This window comes from Stegostoma tigrinum, chromosome 7, assembly GCF_030684315.1.
Source record: "Stegostoma tigrinum isolate sSteTig4 chromosome 7, sSteTig4.hap1, whole genome shotgun sequence".
NCBI classification, from domain to species: Eukaryota; Metazoa; Chordata; class Chondrichthyes; order Orectolobiformes; family Stegostomatidae; genus Stegostoma; species Stegostoma tigrinum.
The window spans coordinates 80,344,244-80,367,015 of NC_081360.1; the positions used below are offsets into that span (position 1 = coordinate 80,344,244).

Below are 22,772 nucleotides of genomic sequence, written 5' to 3' on the forward strand. Positions count from 1 at the left end.
GTGACACCCTCACCCCATGAGCGAATAAAGGAATTAGGCAGGCTGCTGGGTCCTACTTCCCTCTTTAACAAAATTGGCACAAAGTAAAAGTCCTGTCTGGCCACCTCAGAACTCGCCTCCACTGATCTAAAAAATCATGGCATGATCATTTTGTAATGGTTCAGACAAAAATATGGTGTTTCATACAGGACACAGCTCAGTGTGATGAGCTAAAACAGAAACACAAAGAATCCCAGCCATACATAATTTAAAAATAAAATACATCAGTAGTAAAACTTCCTGTCAACTTTTATTTGATGTTATTAGATCTTATCAATCTTTCAATTCTAATTCTAATAAAGCTTCTTCCACAAAATACAAAAAGAACATTCTCTTTCACTCAAATTTCAAGGATTATTATCAGAAGCAGCATAAGTTTTTTAAACACTACTGAAGCTGAAGAGGTGATACTTATTTTCGGTACAGAATGTGTGTTTAAAAAGCAATTATCTAAATAAATATTAACCTCAAGTTGATCCCTGAATAACCTCACACACACTCTATATCTAGCACTGGCTAATCTGGCAAAATATATTGTAATAGACTAATTAGAAACCTGTCACCCAATACTTTGAGGCAAACATACTGGTGTCTCTCAGAATGAGTGTGAAATATGTGAGACTGAAATGGCGGTACCTTGATAGAAGCATGGCTTGCTTGAAGAGTAATGATATGTTTGGGTCTAATTTCTTTAAATATATTATGTAAAATAGCATGGCCAATATGTAACATTTGCACCTTCAGTCTATTAACTGTTATGTTGCAAATTATGATCTTTCCAGTAACTCACTCTTACATCCTTCGTAACAGACTCCAAAGTGTTCCCAATTATAAGCACACTAGCCTATAGTTACACCTGTTTTGTGTTGTTCCCTTTTTGAATTAGGGTGCTATATTGTCATTTTTCCAATCCTCCTGCACTTTTCCTGAAGCTAATGATACATATCATATGGTCATTAAAAGAAGAGGCCATATTCATCAACTATAGCACCTCTGAAGGGGAGGCAGTGTCATAGTGATAACTTCACTGGCCTAACAATTCCAAACCCAAGCCTAATGCATGGACTACATGGGCTTGAAACCCTGATGGTGAAGTTTGAATTTGAATTCATCTTTTAAAAAAAAGGCCTTGAATTAAAAAGTTAGCCTAATGGCAACTATACAACCACAGCTGATCCTTGCCAAAAACTAAAAAAAAATCTGGTTCACTATTGTCTTTTGAGGAAGGAAATCTACCATTTTTACCTGGTCTGTATACATATGACTCTTGACTAACAGCAAAGTGGGTGACTCCAAACTGCTCGAGGCATATCACAATAGACAACAAATGGTGGCCCAGCCAATGACGTCTGCATCCCATAAATGTGTGTATTAAAATTTATACTAGTTTTTCTTATTGACAAACTATTTTCTGCAACTGCTGGTCTCAGGAGATCAGGTCAACTGTAGGTCTTACAGTTTTGAAACCATAATAGGATTCAAAATCTATAGTGTGCAATGTAAGTTATGTAATTTATTCATTTTTAAATAATTGATTTTAGAGTTTGGATTTTGAACTATTGGTATGTGGGTTTTGATCTTTGCATATGAGGGGGTTTAAATGATTAACTTGCAAGTGTTTCTGTAGTAAAGGTGTTGTGAAACTGGTATTAAAGAGTTCCTGGAGCAAGTGCAAATCTTAATTGGGAGAACTGACAGAAAATGCAATGGAAAGCATTAGATGCTTTCCATTAGAATGATCATGGATTGAATGTTTACTGGGGAAAATACTCAGAGCTTGGAAACCTTTTGGTTTCGAATTGCAAATGTCCTGGCTGAAGTTGTATGCGTGAAACAGTTGTCATTGAATAAGATGTAAGCTTACTGTCAGAGTTTCAGTTTGAAAATTCCCGTTCAGAATTGTTTGGTGAAAAGCCTGAAGGAATTATTCAAAGCTGAAAAAGTATAAAATCAGTTCTCTGAATAATCTAGGAAGAGGCTATCAGGCCATCGAGATGGGAAATTAAAAGCAACACTTAAGTCAAACCCATTCATTCAATAGAAAAATGAATTCTCTCTCTGGTATAATAAATCAAGGAATTGAGTTTGCTGGAGATCTGGAACAAAAACAGTAATTGATGGAAATACACAGCATGTCAGGCAACATCTGTGGGAAGAAAACAGAGCAAACGTCTCAAGTCTGGGGATTCTTCATCATAAAAGTTAGCAGCAAGGAGAAGCTGGTATTTATGCTGAAGCCAAAAGCGGCGGAGTGACTGGGAGAAGCAGAGAGATGGAAACGGAACCCAAAGAGAGACTCATGAGAGGAGTAGGTATACAAAGAGATAACATAGCAGGCCATGACAGAAGAAAAGCTGAATAAGAGACATAGTAAGAGCAACAATCGAGAAAATGTGCTAAATGAGAGAAAATGGGCTAAATGGAACCTATTTTACATTATAACGGGCCTCGCAACCAATGTCATAGCAGGACTGGGTGTGAGGTGGCGAAAAACATGGAAAGATCAAATCAGCCTCTCATGTTACTGAACTCAATATTGAGTCTGAGGGACTTCATGGTTCCCAAATGGGAAATGGGATTTTGTTCCTTGAGCTTGAGCTGAGACTCACTGGAAACTGAGATAGAAATGATAGACAAGGAACACATTGGTGTATTGAAGTGGAAGCTCACAGTCATTTTGCAGGCAGAGCATTGGTTCTACAAAGCAGTCACCCAGTCTATGTTTCATCTCCCCGGTGTAGAGCGTATTATGAACGGCAAACACATTAACCAGGTTGAACAAAGTACAGGTAAAGCACTGCCTTGTCTGGAAGTCATGTCTGGGACTTTAGATGGTGAGGAGGAGGAAATAAATGGGCAGTATTATACCTACTTGTATGAGCATATACCATGGTAGTGTGAAAAGGGGTCAGGAATGGTGTAGAAATGTACCACAGTGTCCCGAAGGGAACTGCAGAATGCTGGCAAGGGAGAGGACGGAATGTGCATCTGGTTATTACATCCCATTTGAGGTGACGGGAATGGTTGCTTAAAATCCTTTGAATGCGGAGGCTGGGAGGATGGTAAGTAAGGACCAGGGAAATCCTAGTCCACTATTCTGGGAGAGGATGGAAGCAAAGTAGTGAGGGCAGAAATACAGGAGATGGGTCAACCGTGGCAGTAGGGAATCCACAATTGAGTAAAAAGGTAGACATTCTGAGGGCCTTTTACAGAAAGTGGCATCATCAGAACATGTGACAGAGGTGGAGAAATTGGCAGAATGAAGTGGGGTCCCTGAACAAAGTAGAGTGTGAGGATGTATAGTCAGGATAATTGTGGGAGTTGGTGGGTTTGTACTGTATAGTGGTGGCCACCACATCTCCAGAAATGGAAACTGAAATGTCGAGGAATGGAAGGCAGAAATTGGAGATTGACCACCTGAAGGTGAGGGCAGGGGGGCAATTGGAGGCTACACTGATCCATTTTTTCCATTCCAAAAAAAAAGGAAGTAGCGCTGATGATCTCATTGATGTACTGGAGAAAGAGTTGTGTGGAGGAACCCAAGTAAGTTTGTAACTCCTTGGTGTTTGAGAGGGATGGGGTTGGTGTAGACTGGATGGTAATTTTACAGTATGTTTTGAAATCTTCCAAGTTGTGCACGTAATATTGTTATATGTACATAACTAGGTTTACTCTATTTTATTTTCTCTTTTTTTTAACATTACTAATTTCTTTAATATGTTTAAAGCAGCTATTGTGTGTTTGTGTTTCAGCATGGTAAATAACTTCAACATGATCTGTCAACCCAGATTTCAGTCTGGACTTCACTTATTCAGAAATATATCTACTGGAATCATAAAAGTAGTCAAATCATCATCCCCATTATGTTCAAATAATTGTCACAAGTCTTGTCCTTCCCCTTATCCTAGTACATGTTCACAATTGTTCCACCACATATATTTTGGCGCAATTGCCTTCCCTCCAGCACAGAGCAAGTTGTGCAGATGATGCGCAATACTGGTTTTCAGTGTTGGTGAGACAATGGCTTGCCTCAGCTTCTCTAACATGGGCACAATATCCAGTTCTGTTATGCGAAGTAATGTTGCAAGGAAATCAAATGAAGTAAAATCTCCACCTAATTCTTGAAATGTTTATCGCAATCAGTAAGGACCTCCATTCCTTTTGTTTCCAACAGGGCCTTTTTTTTGTTGGTCAGTCTGTTGCCTTTTCACACCTTTCATATAGGCCCCATCTCGAAAGATGTCTGGATATTCTGCCAAAGTGTATCCGAGAGGTCAACGTGATGATTCTGACATGTGGATGAAGAGGTTTAGCATATTTTAAGCTTGTTTGCTAGTTTTACATTCGGAGTTTTTTATATCTTAATCATAACTATCTCTTATTCTACAGAATTTCTTCCATAAAATCTAGTAGCAACTGCACAATCAAGAGGTTGCTGCAACTTTTATTTAAACGTCCTGAAAACAGCAATTCTGTGATCAAAATTGGCCAAAATAAATGTGCTGAAAGTTTTAGTGAAACACAATTCTAAGAAAGGAAAACAATTACCCTGTTTCTCTCTTTATAGAAACTGCCAGACCTGTAAGTTTCTCCAGCATTTTGTTTTTTCTTCATATACCACATTACCAGAAGGATATGGATACTTTGGATAGGGTATAGAAAAGGTTCACCAGGATGCCTGGTACGGGGGATTTTAGCTATGAAGGAAAGTAGAACAGACTGGGTTTGTTTTCACTGATACACAAGAGATTGATGGGAGACATAATAGAAGTTTATAAGATTGTGAAAGGCATGGATAGAGTGGAAAATATGAGGTTTTCTCCCAGGGTGGAGGGTCAATTACGAGGGGATGTTCAAGGGGCAAGAGGGCAAGTTTAAAACAGATGAGCAAGTAAAGATTTTCACACAAAGGGTAGCAAGTACCTGGAGCACATTGCCAGTGGAGATGGTGGAAGCAGACACAATAGCATTATTCAGGAAGCACCTGGACAAATACATGATTATGAAGGGAATAGTGGGATACGAATCCTATAAGTGCAGACAGTTTTAGTGTGGAAGGGCAAAATGTGTCAGCACAGGCTCAGCGGGCTGAATGGCCTATTCCTGTGCTAATTGTTCTTTGTTCTTTATTCTTATCTGCAATACTTTGCTTTCATTTTACCAATAAAAAATGGGATGCTGGATTTACTGTGAAGACATTAGTCTGAAACATTTAACTGATTTACAGCTGCTTGGCATTAAAAAACAGATGCTAGTATTTAGGCTTTACATAATAATTCTAATGAAGGGTGTGAGATACATATAAATTTTAGTAGCATTTATTTTTCAGTTTGGATTTGAACCATTGGCATGTAGTTTAGACTGTATCTATGAATTAATTTAATTATTAATGTATTTCTGTAGCCATGGTGATTTTTTTCAAAAGGTACGAGAAAGACACATCTTGGAAAGTAATGGGGTTTTGCTTTCATTCAGTGAATTTTATGAGAGGATAAAGCAACAAGTTATAGAACATGGAACATAGAAAAGTACAGCACAGTGCAGGCCCTTCGGCCCACGATGTTGTGCCGTGGAATAATCCTAATCCAAAAATAAAATAATCTAACCTACATTCCCCTCAATTCACTGCTGTCCATGTGCATGTCCAGTAGTCGCTTAAATGTCACTAATGACTTTGCTTCCAGAAGGATATGGATACTTTGGAGAGGGTATAGGAAAGGTTCACCAGGATGTACTGAGCTTCAGTTAGAAGAACCTAGAAATGAGGGGTGTTTGGCAGCTTTGGGGAAAAAGCAATAGCTTGAAGGGCTATTTTTTTTTCCAGTTTGGAGAAGTTGTGGACAAAGCTGGATGAGCAAAACTTTCTCTAGAAGAAAGAAGATAATTTAAATCTATTAAGATATATGTCACCTGAGCATCAGGAGTTCTGTTTGAAAGCTCCAGACCAGAAGTGTTTTGTTAAAATCCTGAGTAGGCTATTTTAAGCTGAAAAAATCCAAGCTAAATTATATGAAGAATCAAGGAAGAGGCTATGAGATTCTCAAGATGGGGAATTGAAACATACATTAAGTTAATCCCGAGAGATATGATAGAGAAGAGTGTTCTCTTTGGTTTGTGCACAATAAAGGAGTGCTGTTTGGATTATTATGATTGTATTTTACTTTGCATTTTGAAATTTGTAAGCAGTTTGGATTCTTCTATTTTATCTTCACTTCTTTTGAACACTGCAGACTTGTTTTACAATGCAAGATTATCTCATTAAAACCAAAGCAAAAACAAAATAGGAGCTAGAATTCAGTCTGGGATCTGACTTGTCTAGCAATAATAACAGCCAGGATCACAGCATGAACAGGGCATCAGGTATGGGTGGGAAAGAAAAGACAATGGAGGTGTGGTAATGCAATCAAAGATTCTAGTTACATTAATTACAATAATATAATATAAATAATGGACTAGTAATCCAGATGCAGGTGTAATATGAATTCAAGTTTTAAAGCTGAAAATGAAAGAACGTTGCAGTAATGATGAGCATGAAACCATTATTTGGTTGACAGACAGGAAACAGAAATGAGGAATAAATAAGTCATATTCAGAATGAAGGTGGTAACAAGCAGGATACCACAGGAATCTGTGCTTGGGCCCCAACAATTCACAATGTATAGATCAACAACTTGAATACTCATGATGCAACTCAAGGTGAAAGAGGGAGTGAAGGGGAGCAGTTAGTGGCTCAGGGTGATTTGTACCAGTTGAATGAATGGACAAATACATGACAGGTGCAGTGTAACATGGATAAACATAGTTGCTTTGATAGGCATTTTAGTAAGCCACTCATTGCAACAGCAATTGGGGATGAACAATGGTGCTGCCAGCAACACCCACATTGCTCAAAGAATTGTAATAAAATTCTTCGCATGATGTAGCTGAACAAAGATTTTTTTAACATTGAAATAGCTTTGCTTGGTAAAAGCAAACCTAATGTGTTTATGTATTATATAAGGAGACAGAGACATAGACAGAGAGAGAGAGAGAGAGAGAGAGAGAGAGAGAGAGAGAGAGAGAGAGAGAGAGAGAGAGAGAGAGACAGCGAGAGTGCACGAGAGAGAGAGAGAGACAGCGAGAGTGCACGAGAGAGAGAGAATTGCTTCAATTTACATATTGTTTCTAACGCTAACCTATCATTGAACAAGTAACTTCAGCAGTAAATGCTATAAAGTATACAAACTGGGAGACTTTATTTTTTGTATATCTGCAAAATTTATGTTAGCATGTACAGGAATCGTTGCCTTGCATGTTACTTTACTTCAATGGCAGGAACAAAAATTAATTATAGGGTACCTTCAATTTAATATTTTATAAAACAAAAGCAGTGTCTCTCAGTGATAAGTGGAAAGATATAAATTCTTAATTCTTCTTGTGTGACCAAGATTCGTTTCTTGGAAGTTGTCAAGTGTAATGCACTTATGAATGCTTAAGCACAAACTTTTTGACTGCAATTACATTCAACTTTATTGCATCATGGTAGACAGTGTTTTTACAAGTAATACTTCGTAAGTTTATTACACTATGTCACATGATATTAACTGACTGCAGTCAATCAATATTGACTCACCTGTAGGATCTGAAACTGACAGAGGATTCTATTCTTGCAGCTGTTGTAAGGTCTCAATGTTCAGGCAATCTTGTTTAAAATTACTTGAATAAATTGGAATCTTATGTATTGAATGATAAAGTAAGACCAACACACATGTAAATATTTGCATATATGTATAAGTAAAGGCAAACAAACATGTACCGAAAGGTGCCTGTGGGGGCATTGCTACAGGAAGAACATTCAAACGCCGACCTTACAACAGTTGCAAGGATAGAATGCTCTCAGTTTCAGATCCTATAGGTGGCTCAAAGATGCTTGCAGCTGATGTTCGGCATCAATGTTTTAATTGCAGGTACATATCAAAACCTGAGATACATTTACACCTATATCATTATTTATCTACATGATCACACACCAACCACATGCAGATACAAGCTATGACTTGCAAATGAAACTCCTGGCACAATAACACATTTTAAGAGCTGAACAGATCAAATCACAGTAGAGCAACTTGGGTGCCTGATTCATGGCCCGATACAGTCACACAAGATGCAATGCATTTTGGATGCTCCTCTGCTATTGTGCCCCTTCACCTTGTAGCATCTCGGCTAGCTCAACAAAAGGTCTCATTCATGAAAATCAGCAGGACAGCCCAAGAAACTAGAAGTCCTTGTCTCCCTGAGCAGTAAGCATCATTCCAAAACGCTATTAACAGAATTAAAGAAAAACTATCCTGCAAGCTCCAGAGTGGTACCATTTTGCCTGTGTTAAAATGTGACCGTTTCTCACTCAATCAGGTAAATCACCATACAGCCAACCCCAGCACTTTTTGCCCTTCAGTCAGTGGTACTTCCACTGGCTGAGCCATGTGAGCTGAATGGATGATAGCTACATCCCAAAGACATGCTCCGTGGCCAGTCTGCTCAGAGCATGAAACCAACAAATTGCATACATCTCCATTACAGGGATGCCTACAAGGGAAGCTTCTAGTTCACCAGGATTGGAGTCGATGCATAAGAAGCTCTTGTGGCCAACTGGAATACTTGGAGGTAGCAATCAAAAAGAGCACTGAAAAAGTAGGTTAAAAGAAATAACCAGATCTTGGAAAAGAGAAGGAACAAACATTAGTCAGCATCAGGTCAACACCATTCATTTGTGCCACCTGGTGAAGGGGCTGACACTCACAAAATGTCCTCTACAGCCACAAAAGACGTGTTCAATACAGAAGTAGCCTAAACCTGGGCACAGCTCATCATCTCCCAAAACAGACAAATGCCATCATAACACACAGTAATATCATACAATGTATTCTGCAAGGATTAAATTTGTGCTTTTGATGTATTGACTTGAAAGGTGACTTTAGGTAAACTTATTTTCTCCTTATTCTTGCAACTTAAAATCCTGAACATAATCCTTTACTTAAACATTACCAAAGACAAAGATCAATTAGAATTTGTCACACTGCCATTCAAGATCAAAACGTACAACATTTCCCCTTTACCTTTTCAAATGTATTAGTGCGCTTTTAGTTCATGCAAAGGCCATCTCTTCAACATAAACTTCAGATATTCCTTCTGACACACCAAAAATGACTTGTTTCCTACATAGGTCTACAGCTGAGTAAACGCACAAAGACGTCTAACCTATCAAATCTCAGCATATCAGAATCGTAACAAAATCTTTATGCCTAGTGTCAGGTTCTATTACTGCACACCATATATCATAATTTTATTGCCATCATCACTATAACTTTCCCACAATCAACACTGCAAGTCAAGGTTCAGTAACAGTGGAGAAATTTTATTGGCAGTGATCTAACTGCAACATTCTGCAAACCCAACGTTTACTATATTCTGCTTTTAATAACTCTCTCATAACCGGTACCTCTTGTTTGTCACCAGTGAACATGGTGCCAAGTTACTTTTGCCTTAGTGTCTCCTCGTTAACGTCCCATCATACCTCTCTGCACCAGAATGTTTCTGCAAGAAAACGTTATTAGGCATTTTCCCCTAACATTCTCCTAATTCTCAAAATTTCACAAAGCTACTATGTACATTTGCTACCAAGAAACTGCAAGTGAATGGGTTAACAGCTCTGCACTCATATTTTGTTTTCCCTGCAACTCTATCAAGGAAATGCTTCACTGCTTTAATAAAAGAAACATTTAAATAAAGTATTCGGACATATAATGACCCAGCTCTAGGAGCTGAACCTAGATCTTCTGGGTCTTTGGTAGAGATATTACTACCTCGGTGCCGCAAGCTCCCTTCTCATAGTTTCACAGTCACTATCAGTAAGACTAAATTTCCAGTCCAAATTTCCACCAGTTGTACTGGAGAGATTTGAATCTGTGACCTCACATCATCAGTCCAAGTCTCTGCATTACTTATCCAGTGACATCACTACACCATCAGTATTCACAAATGCTGCTTAAATCCTTACCCTTCCACTCTCTGACAATTAGCCAATTACTACCCCAACTGCCTTTTACAACCAAGGTGACGGAAGGAATTATTAACAGTCCAAACAAGCCATATCAAAAGCCTATTCAATAAAGTCCAATTCAATTTTCACTGGAACTGCAAGATTCTGAATGAGCTTGATCTAAACATGGAAGCAGTAGCTGAATACTCAAGAAATAACTTTCCTGTAACATTAATGCAGAATATGATTGAGTATGCCACTAAGTTGTCTTCGGGAAATTGGCCAAAACATCTGCATTTTCTTTATCAACAATTCATCCCCATATTCACGCCCTCCACCACCTGAGTAAATTTGCATGTGATATGTAGACAGCACTGCAGCCATTCATCTAGCTAATGTTGAAAGGAATTCTCATATCCATGATCACTCAACGGCAGAAAAATAATGAGAACACCATAATCTCCACCTTCTTTCACAGTCAAAGTCAGTGAGACTTGGAAAGCATAATGCTTTTTTTTCTGTAATCTGGACAAACATTTGGTATTCCCAAAATAAATATGACAACATCAGCAATGCAAAGATGATGCTTCACCAAAACTGCAAAGAAATTAAAGACAGACAATAAATATAGACGCTCAATGTCATCCACATTCGAATAACCTAAAAATGCATATTGCAGAATGCCAAAGCACTTTTGACTGAAAATATCCTAAATACTCTTCTAATGGATTGTGTCATACAATAACTTCTTTGATTTGCACGGCACTGCTGTCAAATGTATACCATAGGAAAATGTCTGAAAATGTTTTTAAAGGCTTCTTGTAAAATAAAGTAGTCTACTACATAGACTATGTGCAGGTTGAGCTTTAAACAGCAAATTTCTAATGAAAAATTACAGGTTTGACTTTTAGGAGACAAATTTTAGAGCAGGGTAGAAATATACCATCTCCCATCACCTCACTTTTACAGAGTTCCCAGATCAAAGACGGTTCCTACCAATCCTGCCCGCAAAACTAGTGCTGCAGGTGCCAGAAACACTTATAAATAAATAACAACTTCAATATAGACAGCTATTAAACTGAATTTAGCAACAGAAATGATCAATTTCATCAAAAGTCATAAATATACGTTTATGCCATTCAGATAGATTTTACAGTACCAGAAAAATGTTACTTATCAGCAGAGCAAGCACTGAATGTGTAATAAAATAAAATTCCTAAATCATTGGATGACAATTTCCATTCGGATTTCATTCCAGATCTCTACAACCCATTCTCACAGGATTGCTAATTTTGGAGCCCATATGCTCTCCTCTTGATGAATATCTTTTGTTCTTTGATCATCCAGTGATTTTTTTTTCTGCCATTCTTGCAGGACTTGTTTAGAAACAAATCCAAAATTGTAAAAGATTGGTTAAGCCACCAGTATTCTGTCGTGAGCAATAACATGATAGACAATTTTGATTGGAATGTCTCAGATGGGAAAATATTTTCCATTATGTAATCTTCCTGAATAGATAATCCAAACCTTCCTCAGCGATACTTTCTAACAACCTTTATCCATCCATCCTCTGCTGTGAACCTTTTGACAGTTGTTTTGGAAGATTTTTTTCTCTAGACTATTAACATTGCCTTTATCCTGGACATATACAACAATAGAACTGTGAACAAAAACAGAAGTTGCTGGAAATGCTCAGCAGGTCTGGCAGCATTTGTTAAGAAAAAATCGGAGTTAATGCTTCAGGTCAGTGACTCTTCTTCAGAACAGCACAGAATGGTGAATCTGATCATTTTATGGCTAGTCATCCTCACTAACAGTTTTCATAGAATCACTGAATCCCTACAGTGAAAGCAGGCCATTTGGCCCATCAAGTCCACACCAACTCTGCAAAGAGCATCCCACCTTCCTATCCTACAACCCTGCATTTCCCATGGCTAACTCACCTAGCCTACACATCTCTGGACACTATGGGCAATTTAGTATGACCAATCTACCTAATCTGCACATCTTTGGACAGTGGGAGGAAACCAGAGCACACCCATGCAGAAAAGGGAAGAATGTGCAAACCCACACTGGCAGTCACTCGAGGGTGGCATTCAACCCGGGTCCCTGGTGCTGTGAAGCAGCAGTGCAAACCACAGAGCAACCACGCTGCCCTAAAGTGTATCAGAGATAATGAGAACTGCAGATGCTGGAGAATCCAAGATAACAAAGTGTGGAGCTGGACGAACGTAGCAGTGCTCCTAAGATGCTGCTTGGCCTACTGTGTTCATCCAGCTCCACATTTTGTTATGTCGCCCTAAATGTTAGTTTTGCTCTGATCCCATAGATGATGTTGGATCTTTTATTTCTTTATTCATTAATGAGATGAGGGTGTCACTGCCTAGCATTTATTGCCCATCCCTAATTGCCAAGAGCGCAGTTCCGAGTCAACCACATTGCCCTGGGTCTGGAGTCACATGTAGGCCAGACCAGGTAAGTTTCCTTCACTAAAGGACATTAGTGAACCAGATTGTTCGAACAACCTATCGACAATGGATTTAATGGTCACCATTAGATTCTGAATTCCAGATATTTTATTGAATTCAAATTCTACCATCTGCCATGGCAAGCATTTGAACCTGGGTGTCCAGAATGTTATCTGAGTCTCTGGATTAACAGTCCAGTGATAATACCACTAGGCCATTGCCTTCCCCCTTGAGATTTACCAGTAGTTTCTGATTTTGTGGATGCAGGAGATCTGAACTAAGTTTATCACATTATCTGTGCACCTGTTTCAAAACAAGCTCACTACTCCAAGCATCATGATGAAAAGGATACCAGGAGTGAACACTTTAAGGATGACTTCACAACCTCCCTGAAGAAATATAATATCCTCACCAAGGCTAAGGCTGCCCAAATTGGAGAAGCAGCATTTTTTGAGGTGCCCAAACTTTGAGTGTTGTTGTGGATTATGGCAATCATAAGGGCAACATTGTGCATTGGGAGCAGGTCGATTGAAAATTCTTTTCCTTTCAAATAAGGTCCATTTTTCATATGCCTCCATTAATGCATCAATGCTAGCCTGAAGCTTGGCCTCAGAGTGCACACGTAAGGTGAACAATTTACATATATTTCAATGTCATTTATTTTGAAGCTTGGAATTTCAACATGAAAAGTTTTGATGATTACTTTGTCAGCTCTGACAGACCCAGATGTAGCGTTGGAAGGAGAATGCAAAACCCTTATCAGCGCATCTCTTCAAACACCACTGATCTCCCTTTTGGTAGAGTGCGCGGATTCAGCATTGGCCTGCTTAGACACCCAGGGCTTCGGAGTGGAAGGAAATCACTGTTGATGCCAAAGGACTGCCCAAGAAGAGGAAGCTGTGATTATGTGTCATACAGTATGAACTTACACTCTTGACAACACATGGAAAATCAAAATTGAGCCAGAGCTCTGACTGTAATAAAAATGGCAACGGCCAACAATTTTCTCTCAAACTTTGCTCACGGATTGACTGACTAGCTGGCATGTTAAAATTTAGGACTCTCATCCATGTTCCTGTTACAGGCCAAACTGTATCTATTTTTTTCTCAGAAATTTGGTTATATGCTGAAGTGCAGTAAACATGCTATCAGGTTCTGCTGAGAGAGGCTGTGAAATCTTGGTCATTTAGGCTACAATATAAAATTGTTTCACGTCGTAATATCTAATGATATATCATCCAGTACTGGCTTCAAAATCTTCAATGCCTAATTTTCTTGCTTTGTTCATTGTGAAGATTGGGATATATCATTGAGAAATTGATAATCCATTCCGAAAATTTTCATTGATTTCATTTGTAATTTTGTCTCCCAACTGTGACTACACATTGACATGCATTGGTACATGAGCTGGGCAGATGCCTTCACAGAAGTACAATTTTATGATTCCATTAAGAAGTTAGGCACCAGAGTGAGTGTGACTTCAGCTGGAAGTAGTTGATTAGACAAGGGGTTTGACATTGTTGCTAAATGTCAGTGATCAACACCGACAAAATATCAACCATTACTCAAATATATATGGTATACAAATGCAATAGATCCATTTTTGAGCCATTAAAATCACATAATATGTTTGACCATACAAAGTTATTCTTGATATGGTTTCTCCATCAGGAAGGAAGTGATAAACTATATATTTTAGAAAGGAAATCACGGTATGCTGTAAAGTCCGAGACTGAGGGCACGAATTTTATGTTGTGAGCATTAAGAAATCCCAGGTGTTTAGGACAGGATTTTGTTTTGATTTTGAACCAAATTTGGACCAGATTTATTTCCAGAATTTATCTCTTACACAACTGTACTAAAAGAAAACAACCATGAAGGATATATTACAACATCTGCTATTTGTACGTATGTGAACATGAATGCTTGCAAAGAAAGAGGTGAGGACAGAATGTTTTTCTGGCAAGCAGATACAGTGTTGAAAGTCAAGAATTAGTTATTTTGAAAATTGTTTGTAGTTTAGAGACCTGTGTTTTTTTTTAATTGTAATAGAGATTCACATTTTTAAAAAAATTAGATGTGTAAATATTTTCTAAACAGAAATGTTTGCACCCAGATATAGGTTACCTGTAGTTACCTTTGAAATGTACCATAGGAGCTTCACTTATACTGGGATCAAGAAGTAAGAGAGATTTTATAATCTCCAGTTTCAATCCAAAATCATGATATTTTAACTTTGTACTTTAACTTGTAAATGTTTAAAAGAGGAAGCTATCAAACTCTCATTAAGGAAATATTAAATATTGAAAATATTTAATTTAGCAAATGGCTTGACCTATTAACATGCATGTGGACTTTGAGATTAAGATGATTCACAATAATATGTTTACATTTCTCAGTTTTTTTTTTAAGTTTTCAACCCACACAATGTTATGTAAAAATGTTACAGTAATAGGGCTACTCAAATGTCAGAAGTTTAAAATATGAGTAGCTGTCAATTTACTTTTTCCTTATAATGTCTATCACAATGTTGGAGCAATGTCTGAAAATGAATGACCAACATATTGCGATTACCTTGAGGTAAAGTCTAGATTTGTAATCAACTGAAACCTAGAAGTCATGACTGATGTAGGCAGGCCAACTTTCCCTGAGTTTGTTGAAAATCTTAATTAAACTTCTTCCCGTTTTCGAAATGGTGCATGGTGCAGAAATGGACTAAGACCCCCAATTAAGGGGCAACACAACAGAACTGGCTTTCCTTGCCCTTCATGTTCTGGAACTTACCCAACCTGGGAGTGGACCTGACACCAACACTGATCTCAATCGCCACGCTAAAATGGCAACCAATCAAATTCTCTTTTTGACCCCCAGATCAGATGATATTTTTATTGGTTTCCATTTGTCATACAAGAGCTCACTCCCTCAACCCATTTGTCCTTCAAAACTCCAGCCCACCCTAAACGTTTCTTTCCTCTTCAAAGCATTCAAATATTTACTTTCCCAGAATTTCACCAGTCTTATCACAAGTCCATCACATAAACGAAAATGTCTGCACTAACACTGTATTCCCTGAGTGCTGCCGTTATGGTGCATTTCTTCATCCTTGTTAGAATTGTGGCAATTAATCACATCATTTTCTACCACCTCAACTCACCTATCTAATTGGTACCAAAATGTTTGCAACAATGACTTTTCTTCCCAACCAAACAACGGACCATTATGGGTGCAGCAAGAATCCATTCACTCATATCTTCCTTGTCTTTTTTCATCATAGGCAGTTCTTTGAGATTGAAGATGACTTGCTCCACTCCAGATCACTGCGTTCAGGAATGGCTGCTAACTTCGGTGTATGATCTGCAGAAGACAATGCTTGGTGTTAGGTGAACATGTTGTTTAGAGCTTTTGTGTTTCCTCTGATCCCTCAATTTTGTCTCTGCAAGTTCCCGAAGTACCTTAATATGTCTGATGCCTTCCGGAAGGTTTACTTATTGCATTTTGGTTACATCGCCTGCAGAAAAAAAAGATATCAACATCCAGCTCTCTTGGCACCATGTTGGTCGAACAGCAAATTTTACATAGGTAGCAATTTCCTGACAGGGCCTATTGGGAACGCTGAAGCTAACTCCCACTGTTTTCATTAAAGATGCTATAAGTTACTATCTTTTCCAGTAACTAAAACTGAAATTCACAACTGGCAACCTCCTTGCTGTACTAGTTATTCCTGAGCTGAGTTTCTGACCTGATGTCACATCATCAGAAAGACAACAGTAACTACAATTTGCATTTTTACAGGACATTTTTTGCAGGAAAACTTTCTAAGGCATCAGCACATGCAGAAACCAACAGAAAGTTTAGGATGGCACAGTGGCTCAGTGATTAGCACTGCTGCCTCACTGCGGAGACCCAAGTTCGATTCCACCCTTGGATGACTGTCTGTGTGGAGTTGGCACATTCTCTCTGCATCTGCGTGGGTTTCCTCCAGGTGCTCCGGTTTCTTCCCACAGTCCAAAGATGTGCAGGTTGGTGGATTGGCCATGCTAAATCGCCCACAGTGTTCAGGGATGTGTAGGTTAGGTAGATTAAAGGGGGATAGGTCTGGGTAGGATGCTCTGAGGGTCAGTGTGGATTTGTTTGGCTAAAGGGCCTGTTTCCACACTATGATCTAAACAAGGAAGGCTTTAGAGGGAGTGACAAAAAGCTTTGTCAGAGAAGTCTAAATTAAGGAGAATTAAGTCTAAATTAAGGTCAGTGAAGAGGCAGGACTGCTCAGATAAGGAATTTGAGAGGTGGAGCCTGTATGGGCTAAATGCAAGACCATTAACAGTGGATAAATGGTGAGTGGACGAATGGGATAAACTACAGAATTGTAACAGTGCTGGTAAGTGTTATAGAATGGAGGAGGAATAAGGCTATAAAACAATTTAAACATGAGGATAAGTATTCTGAATTGAAGCAACTGGGAATCAAGAAATCAACATGAGTCAGCAAGGATCGATTCAATGGATAACTGGCATTATAATGTGGGACTGGTGCCCCACGCAAACGCTACAAGGACCAACTGAAGCAACAGCTGTCTCAGGCCGGCATCACCTCAACGGAATGGCAAAAGCTGGCCTCTGACAGGGATGCATGGCGGAAGAAAACTACCACGGCGACGGAGCAGTTCGAATGTTCAAGGAGAGCAGCTGCAGAGGACAGACGAAAACGCAGGAAGGAGCCCTCATCTCAAGCCGCACTGTCCAGAGCATTCCCCTGCCCGCACTGCCCCAGGGTCTGCAGGTCCACAATAGGACTCTATAGCCACCAACTGTTGTGCCAACGAAATCGCTGACGAATCTCTTCCCAACTGATCTTCGCAAGCGAAGAATCTGCCTGAATGAGAAGCTGAGTAGTTTCACTACAATCAATCCTTCTTGCTGGTATTAATTTATAGTACTGGTACCATATGAGGAATGGGGAAAGAATAATCTTCTTTGGTAGAAGATGGGTTCAATTTGATGATCAGTAAATAGGTTTATTACAAACTACATGACAACTAGTTACATTACATCTCAGGTACACAATGATCAGTTGAGAGACATCAGACTCAATTTAACAGTAAGCTATGCAACTGAAACCTTCTCACATAGCATTAGTAACAAACACAGAACAGTTTGTTCCTCCAAGGATCAGTCCTTTATATTCTAATTGGCAGAGCCTATCTCGAAGTCAGGTCACCCCATCGGGTACTCGGTATCTTATATATTCAAAATTGTTCCACTTAAGAAACTGTCAACTAACATTAAGTTCACAGAATTAGAAAAAGAAAATCACCCTGTTGGGAGATTGGTTAAATGATAGAAGGAGTTTAGCTATAGTTATACAAAGCAGCAGGATATTGTGCATTGTTCTTGGCACTGTAACTTAGAACACCAAGGAAAGAATGCAACAAAAATTCAGCAAAATACTACTCCAAGGAGGTAGATTGAGAGGGGCTAGTCCATAAACTATGCATGAATTCACTGAAATATACAACATTAAGAATAGTATCCCTACCATGAGAAAGTAGGCCATTCAGCCCATCAAGTCACACGGACCCTCCAAACAACATTCCATCCAGACACACCCTATCCTTGTAGCCCACATTTCCCAGGGCTAACCTACATAGTCTGCATATCCTTGGGCACTATTGGCAATTTAGCACAGCCAATCCGCCTAACTGGCACATCTTTGGACCGTGGGAGGTAATCAGAGCACCCAGAGGAAATGCACGCAGACAAGGAAAGAAATGTGCAAACTCGACAGAGTCGCTCAAGGGTGGAATCGAATCCGAATACCTGGCAATGAGAGGCAGCAGTGGTAACCACTGAATCACCGTGTCGCCCTTGTGCAGCCCTCAATAAATAAGAAAGGAATTGGTAAGATTGATAAGACATACACACACACATACACCAGGAAGTCACAACCTTAAAATCTGAACCAGGTCATTCAGGAGAAAACATTAGGAAACACTTCTTCAGGAAAAGGTTCGGAGTAGTGTCGAACTGTCTCTGGCAAATAATAATAGAGGCTGATTCATACAATAATTTTAAATCAGAGATTGACAGATTACGAGGAGTAAGGGATGGAAGGCAATTAGCAATCAAGGGATAACAGGCCATTTTAATCTAACACCTATCATAAATGGGAGCTGAAGAACTTCATTCATGGCATAAAACACAGCATATGGTCTCACTTGGTAACAAATATATAAACACAACAAAGCAAATAGTCTCTCAAGTAGGTGGCACAGAGGACAGTCTGGTTGAAAATCAAACAGCATGTATCAGATAAAAAAAAGGCCCGAGCTTTCAGGCCCAATTCTCTGTACTGTTTGCTTAATCACTGTCAGTTTTACTGGCACAGCCAAACACAGAATCAACATTACAAGTTGCATCCGATAAGCTTTCATCACGTGTTCTGCTCACAACAGATCAGACAGATATATTTAAATAAGAATTGCGTGGAAATATTCAACTTAAAAACAATTACAGCCATCAAATTTTGACAATGCCATCTGCTTGTAATTATGGTGCCAGCTACAAAAACCATGAAAAATATTTCAAACTAATGTCATCACAAGTAATTTAATTCCTCAGCCATATAACTATTGTTCCTGTGTTGCATTGTCTCCACCAATGACTGCACACCAATCAAATAATCAAATAAGTCAGCACAAAAGATAAAACTGAAGAACTGCATTTGCCAGAAGTGCCAAATCAACAATCCATTTCAGCTCTTGCTGACAGCCATAGTCACACAACATGGAAATGGATTCTTCAGTCCATACTGACCACGTTCACAAACTGAACTAGTCCCACTTGCCTGTGTATGACCCATATTCTCCAAACCTTTCTGATTTATATGCTTACCCAGATGTCTTTTAGATGATGTAACTGTACCTGCATCCACCATTTCCTCTGGCATTGCATTATGTGAACGACTGTGTAAAAAAGGTTGCCCCTTTTAAAACTTTCTCCTTTCACTTTTCAAATCTGCCACCTGGTTTTGAACTCCTCGACCCTAAGGAAAAGGCCCTTGTTAATCACCTTATTCATGTTCCTCATGATGACTTTTTAAGCCTCTATATGGTCATCCCCTAAACCTACTAGCTCCAGTGAGAAAAGTCTTAACCTGTTTTTATAACTCAAACCCTCCATTCTTGGTAACATCCTGCTAAGTCTTCTCCAAACCCTCTCCAACTGAAAAATGCCCATCCTCAAGCAGAAGCCTCACCAACATCAAATGACTACATACACCAGATTTGAAAAGCAATGGGTACTGACATCTCAGCTATGGTAGTGAAGACTCGTACTAAAACGAATGACACTTTGACCTGGCAATCATGGCACTGACTTCCAGTTCGATAAGTTGCTGCTGCACATGGACCTGAGGCTCACACAGGCAGTGGGAACGATGAACACCAGCACCTACAAATCCCTCTCAGAGTCACACCACCCTTAAATCACTGATCCTGTATAACTGTTGAATGAAAATCCTGAAACTTCCTTTCTAACAGCACTGTGTTTGTACCTACATATGTGAATTGTAGTAGTTGAAGGTAGTGGCTAATGACCTTGCCAAGGACAATTAGGCATGATTAATGGTGGCAGTAACTCTCATGCTCCATGAATACATACAAAAAAACCATCAAAATTCATATCTTTAAAAGATATGTGTACACAAACATGGCCGCGTGTACAATAATACGAAATGAATAGCTGTTTTCTTAATGATTCTATAAAGGAGGTAAGTCAATTTCAGGGATTCAGTGATCATAATTGCCCGGACATCTCTTGCAGCTAAATTATTACTAATAATTCATCATAATTCACGGGCAGCCAATGTTAGCTTCCCAAGAATGCCCTTTTTAACCTCTTTGCAGGCAGTGCATATCAGGACAATACTGCCCACTGATGTTGGAATTTATACCATCAACTCAACTCAACCATTCTGATCTTAATGGCCTATAGAATGTCCTTTCTAGTTCAGACAGTATGGGAACAGAACATTTGCAGAAGTAATGCCTTTGTCATGGAGCTGGGATATATCTCTCAAGAATCCTGATTTCTGTACAAAAAATCCTGCTCTTGTTCAGGATAGTACTTTTTTGTGCAAGAGAAATAATTACTTCCTAGAGAGCCTATTTACAAACAATATGAGGCAGCATTTGAACCCGAGGATCCACCTCGTGTCCAGTGGTGTCAGGGATTGTTGTCGAGCTGTTATTGTGGTAAGGGTGGATAGTTCCTCATTATTGATAGGTGTTTTAATTGCCAGAGGGCAATTAAGAGTCAACTACATTGCCATGGGTCTGGAGTCACATGTAGTCAATACAGTATTACAGAAAGCTTTTAATCCTCTAACTTTTTCAGGTAACTGTTCAGCTTAACTGAGTCAGAACACTTCAGAATTTCCAACTCTAACAGATGCAACTTTTCCAGATGCCAAGAATTACCCAAGGAAATTTCAATTTCCTCAGCAACCTCATTGAAATCAGCAGTTGTTAAGATTTTGGCATGGTCCCATCGAGGAACTCCATCTGACCTGCAGAATCAACTGTCTACCCATTGAATTTCTGGACTAATACTTTAATTGCATCTTTCAAACTAGTCACCATGATGCTCAGAGTCTTTCATGCCCAACCTGGAGATTTTCAAAAGCAGTTAAACTGTAATAACAGGAGTTTCAAAGGGAGCATATGACACTTACAACAGCAGGTTCATGATGCACCTATAGGTTCAGCTGATCAGCAGTAACGCTGATGCAACTCCCACATGATCCATTGCTGATGTTCATGGCTTTTCATTTTAAAATCAAGTGCTTTAAACTCTGGTATGATAACCTATTTTTATTCATAAATTCTTGAGCTGAATATTCATCTTTGATTCAATTATTTCAATGTCAACTTCTCTTACATAGATATCAACACCAAGAAAGCTAAATGAACAGATTAAAATATAACCTCTCATTTTGGAAAGAAAACTCTCATTTTGACCGATGTCACCTTATATGTGGAATGTTTCGGCAGGTGTAGATGAATGTCATTAGATAATAGAAAATATGCAAATTTACCACAATCTCAGTTTTGATATGTACAATCAAATAATTCCATTACTGTACAGTAATGACTTAAGCAGCTTATAATTACTAAAACAAACTGGGCTAATAATACTTTACTGTTCACAGTGAGATAAATGAGCTCTTCTATACTGTTATCACAAATGCAGTTTAAATAGCATGCCGTGCTCACGCATGGAATAAGAAAGTGAGTTGAAAGTGAGCTTCCATTATAATCTTTATTGTATTGATGGTGACAAATGATAGACCGTTAGAATGAGCATTTAATGTTTTTGTACCTATAAAGGAAAAAATTGAATATTAATGCGGTCAATCATAATGTCATTTGTGAAACATTATATACTCCCTTCTCATTCTGCATATTTTCAGGGGAAGGGGGAGCGATCATATTTTGTGCATCAATAGTTTAATTCAGTTTTTGTACGAGTTATCAATCAGTGTCATAGTTGCAGCTGATCTCAAGTTCTTATTTGATTACAATATTATTATGCAGTCTGCTATTTTTATAAAAGAAAATCTAGTGAGGCAACACAGACTAGAAGACAGCCAAAATCATTTCATTTAAAAAATGTGCTGCAATTCTTCCCCTTTGTTTCTCTGAACATAAGCTTAATAACCACACAAGAAGAAAATATTATCGTCGGGTATTGCAAGCCCTTGTTTAAAACTTCTTGTTATCACCGTGACATTGACAAAAACGGCAAAATCTTACAATATAAGCAAACATTATCAAGGGTTAAACACCTTTATCCAATCATCAATGATTTTGCACTATTTGTGAATTTGGCATTCTGGGTTATTAGGTTGTATAAGAAAAATATCTCCCTTGTTCCTGGCAACTTCGATATGCTTATTTTCAATACAACATTTCAGTTGACTTGCTGTAGCCATAAAGTACTTTAGGCAGTACAAGCGCAGACTGGAGCTCCAAAAAAGTCATTTATTTTATACAAAATTTCTATTTCTGAATACAATATATTTTTACCCAATGTTGGTACCATGCTCTTCCAAATTACAACAGAAAAGAAATGCTTCTCCAAAATATGATACAACTTTTAAAAAAAAGGGCTCTACACTTTTTCAATGTTTCATTAATAACCATACATACTCATCAACTGAATGAGTTAAAAACCAAAAGAACTGCGGAT

At 38.6% G+C, this 22,772-nt stretch overlaps 1 protein-coding gene across 12 annotated transcripts in view; it reads right to left on the bottom strand.

Moving 5' to 3' along the window:
- gtdc1 (glycosyltransferase-like domain containing 1) overlaps positions 1–22,772 on the bottom strand; it is a 417,621-nt gene that overhangs the window by 256,920 nt on the left and 137,929 nt on the right. The gene's annotated exons all lie outside the window — the stretch shown is intronic.